A 4,632-nucleotide genomic window follows, 5' to 3' on the forward strand; every position below is an offset into this window, starting at 1 on the left:
GTCGTCCAGAGAAAAGGCGGAAGCGGACCTGGTAGATGCACAAGAGGCTGTCCGTGAAGGTAGCGGTAGTCGGTCACGAATGTCAGTGACAGCAGAAAACTGACTACAAATATTGCGAGGACAGAGCGGTAACCTGTTGTGAAAGGCTTACTCGGTAGAGGCGGATCTTCTGCCCCAGCGAAGGTGCCTCACCCAAGCACGGTTAAGAGGACAGGCCTGTTCGTGGCCGGGAGCAGACAGACTCCGGGAGGAGAACTGCAATCCAGTTCTTTGTTGTTCTTTTCCTCGCCACGCTCGTGCATCCACTCGGTATGGGGATAGAGCCACATAGTCTCAGTTGTTGCCCAAGGTCTTCCTGGGCAATTCCACCAAGTAGTATTGATAGTATATATTGATCCCAAAAGCAGGTATATCCAAACTGTGAACTATTTAGTAGTGGTAGTAACGAGTGGCTTACTCCACCCGCCCCAAGGAAGAGCAAGGTGTACTGACGCTTCGTGTCCGTACACTGCAAAGAGTCGCGTGCGTGGAGCCGGCCGGCTGTGGTTGTCCGAAGCAGGGATGGCCTATTCTCGTTACACATCTTGTACACACACACATAGTAGCGGGTGGAGAAACCGGGCTGTTCCAACGTGCGCCGCAGCGACAAAAGTTGATCAGCCTTCCCGGGTCCCTGATTCCCTTCGAGAGATCCAAACAGCAAACTTTATGATATGCCGATCCCTCTGCTCGCGCAGCGCCGGCTACTGTCGAGCTGTCGCACATGATTGGTAGGCGAATTCTCACCGGTACGCTGCATATGAGTGCCCGGCGCGCCTTGCCTGTTGTCCGGAACGACCAAGGGGACTGGTCGGCCTGCAGAGTGTAGCGCGAGCCTCTGCATCCAGTGATGAAAGAAGGGTGACGAGAGAGGACTTCGTACTTTCAGCCACTAGCGGCTTACCTGTCCCGCGGTTCGAGTTCATTTCATGGGACTATTGTTCGAGAGTGCAGAATCCCATCGGGAGAGAAAGTGAGAAACGCAAAGCTCGCGTGGTAGCCAGCATTTTTTTTTTAGGCGAGAGTGGGGTCCGGATAATTACAGTTATCCGACCAGAGAGTCTTAGTCTGTGTCCGCGTACTCGCTTCTTAGAATGAAGTGGTTGGAGTGACCCTTCGCACGGGAGTTGGCCACTGCCGCACTTCACGTCGCCCAAGACCGTACTGCTGCGCCGCAGTCGCTCATCCTTTGTAACTCACGCTTCCACGAGAATGCGGCATTGTTGTTAGTCAGTTGATCACTCGATTCTCTCTCGGTGATAGAATCCGTGTACACTACAGAGATTCTTCACACCGGATACTCCCCCGCGGTATCACTCTACAGACATCCTTCTCGGGCTTATCTACCCCATACGCTGAAATATACCTTGTCTCGGGCATCGGTTCCAGAGTCGCGCTAAACCCCATCCGAAGGGCAGGGGGAGGTGCCGAGGAACATGGGCACATGTCCAGTCACTCTCTGCCCTCACCAGGTATGTCTGCTCTCCTTGCGATCTCCTGCGCTCCCGTCCGACGACAACGGAATCGCCCGGACACCTCGCTGATTCCTTCCTCCGACTCCGCTCACAAGCAACTCGACTCCGCGACCCGACCAGAGGGGTTCTTGAAGTCCTCATAACTTTCGAAATACAAGTTCGCGAAAACAGAGTTTTCCGCTAAGCTGAATTCTGCCCATACTACAGCGTCAGAACAAAGCACCAGCTGTCTAAACGAAAGAATCACCGTATCTGCTCGCTCATCTTCGTCCTTTCATGAGTTTCCTTAGAGGAGACGCTTCTTCAAAATGGCTCACTCTTCCCTATCTGCAAACAACAATTTATCTTTAATCCCAATACCTCCCCCACCGTTGTCGCTCTTCCTTTCTCCTGCTGGTCCCTCCCCCCTCTCCTCCACCTCTTTCTAGCCTATGCCTGAGCCAACAACGATGCTCATTCTCCCCTCCTTCTGCTCTCCACTTCCCCTCCACCCTCCCCGGTTCCCGCTCTTTTCAGCCGCCAGAATGACGTTGATGGAAAAGGGCGGAAAGCACGGGAGTAAAAGAAGCTACTGATTGATCGGCAACGGGTGGTTCTTGGTGGGGTTGTTCTTGATGCGTCGTTTGGCGTCGTCTTTTTCCTCTGTTTTCCAAAAACTCTTCTTCCGTCCTCCATTACACTGTCCGTCGCCATTTTTTCTCTTCTTCGCTTCTCGTCTTTGGAAACAGGAAGCTTGATTTCGGAATGGAAAGCATTCAGCAATTCTCTTCTTGCCTTCTTTATCTATAGTTTGTATTACTGCTTTTTGTGTGGTTGGTTGTTTGACCGTCCATTTACCCAACAAGCTTATCCGTATCCCGCGTTTCTTTTTTCTTTTTCAGCTCTGCTCTTCTCTAGGAGCTTTGTTGTTACTCTTTTACTCGCCCTATTCTCTTCGTGTTTTCTTTTTTCCCATATTTGCCTTTCGTTTTCTTTTACCTCCCTTCTCTCGATGACTGTAGCTGTCGACTTGTCCCTTACCCCCGCTCTTCATTTTTCTCCTCCTCCTCCACGGCTTTCTAGGGAGCTCTCGTGTTCCGTGTGGCCATGTTGGGACTTCTTATATCATCAGAGTTGGATGAAAAGAAAAAAAGAAGCCTCAATACCGGCGAAAGAGAGGACGAACTCAGCCGTTCACCCTCTGCTCTTCAGCCCATCTCGGCTGCGCCTTCCCGGTTCGGGGTTCGACGATCTCCCCTTTTCTCTAGAGACAGTCAAGAGAATGGATATTTTTAAGGACTAATATGTTGGATTGGCATTCTATTTTTCTCTAAAGGCATTTTTCCACGTGGCACTGCCTCTTCTCTCTTGTCGCGGTCTTCCGTTCACCCCCTCTCTCCCTTCTTTCCTGATCAGTTTTTCTCGTGAACGAAAGGAGATCACCATAGTGAGGTTTCTTCTCATCCGCGTCTTTGTTGCCTCTTACTTCTTCCCTGAAAAGTTTTCAATACGATACTACTCCCGTGGTTTTCTTTGAATTGCCGGGACTCTCGTCTCTTTGCCCAGCAACCGAGTAAACTGCGACAGTATGGCGCTCGTGAACATCCCTCGTAAGTTGAATGAACTTCGTTTTTTCCGAGTCTCTTTTTCTCTTCTTTTCTGTCTTTTAGACATCCCTGACACTCAGCCAGATAGATATACGCAAGCAGTCTTTGTGTTTCGGTTGTGGTTAAGATCCTCACTGTCGGCCGTCAGCTTCTCGTCTGAGTCTCTCCCACGCCATAGCAGGCGGCATTCACGACTCGAGTTGTCCCGTCTCCTCACTTCATAGAACCGGCAGAGAGAGATAGTGAATGAGAATGGAGCAGTAGACGGTTGGAGATTACTCTTATGAGGAGGCCGGATGGTAATTGTCGACAGAGGAAAGCAGCATAGCGTTGTGGCATGACAGCTGTTGTATCGTGGGCCTTTTCGCTGTCCGGTCACGTTTGGAGCGGTTGTTCTGTTTAGAGTGGAGACCTTCTCTTTTTACGTTATAAGCCGGTTCTCGAAGTCTGTTGCTATTTGAGTTGCCTCTCCGGTACGCGTCCTTGGGAGAATTCGGTGGACGCCGGATGCAAGCTCTCAAAGAGAGATGAGGAAGAAAAGGGAAAGGATTTCTTCTCCCCGAGTTAAAGTCTTTTGTGTCAAACGTTTACTCTGGAGAAGGGACATCGGATTTCTTATCTTCTGCCGCTTTTTTTCGTCTACGTCCCTGATTGTGCCCTATTTATTCAAGAAAAAGGAATTCGAATGTTACCAAGGAGTTGCTTGACTCGAGTGGCACCCGCTGATATTCTTCGCCTTCTGTGGTTACTTTATCTCGCTGTTGTCTACCTGCATCTATGGACACCGTGTCCGCCCAAAAGTGACGGTATCTCTCCATCTTGGTAGGTCAGAGACATGAGATCTCTTGTTTGTGTCCGTGCATGGTGTCATCTGTCGTCTGGTTTGTTTGTAGGGGATCGTGACGATCCGAACTATCGCTATAAGATGCCGAAGCTTGTGTCGAGGATAGAAGGCCGAGGAAATGGAATTAAGACAAACATCTTCAATATGGGGGATATCGCTAGGGCTTTAAAGAGGCCTCCTATGTATCCTACGAAATTCTTCGGGTGTGAATTGGGAGCCATGGCGAAGTTCGAGGAATCAGAAGAAAAAGCTCTCGTGAATGGGGCTCACAAAGAAGCCGATCTTGTCAACATTCTAGATAAGTAAGATGGAAAGGAGTGAGATGTATCTCTGGAAAAAAAGCTTCTCTCTCTATTCCTTCTTCGTCTTCTCTCTGCCGTTATGTGACTCGACTGGCGGAAAGACGTTCAAATTCTCCACTCTTTCTTCTGCATGTTCACATAGGCGGTGAGATCTAGAGAAACTGCTTTAGATCGTCTTGTCGATCGCGTTTCTTCTCAAGCTATGCTTTGTATCTTTCGACACCTGCCAGTGGCTTTTTCCTTGGAACCGTGTTTCTCCGGTTCCCAGGTTTTATTTTCTGTCCCTCCAGGGTGAGTAATGGCCCCTCTGGTGTACATGCATCTGGAGAAAGTATATATATATAAATCCGTTAAAGCTTGTCAGGTTCCTTTTATATAGCTATCTC

The 4,632-nt window shown here is 49.5% G+C and overlaps 1 protein-coding gene across 1 annotated transcript in view; it reads left to right on the forward strand.

The window, feature by feature from the left end:
* The first annotated feature begins 1,612 nt into the window (after positions 1-1,612).
* CSUI_000747 (uncharacterized protein) overlaps positions 1,613-4,632 on the forward strand; it is a 9,536-nt gene continuing 6,516 nt past the window's right edge. The window contains exons 1-2 of the mRNA XM_068060978.1: positions 1,613-3,103; positions 3,994-4,246. The gene's annotated coding sequence lies outside the window, so the exon portion shown is untranslated. The remainder of the gene's footprint in view (positions 3,104-3,993; positions 4,247-4,632) is intronic.

Source organism: Cystoisospora suis, assembly GCF_002600585.1.
Source record: "Cystoisospora suis strain Wien I chromosome Unknown contig_290, whole genome shotgun sequence".
Taxonomy (NCBI): Eukaryota; Apicomplexa; class Conoidasida; order Eucoccidiorida; family Sarcocystidae; genus Cystoisospora; species Cystoisospora suis.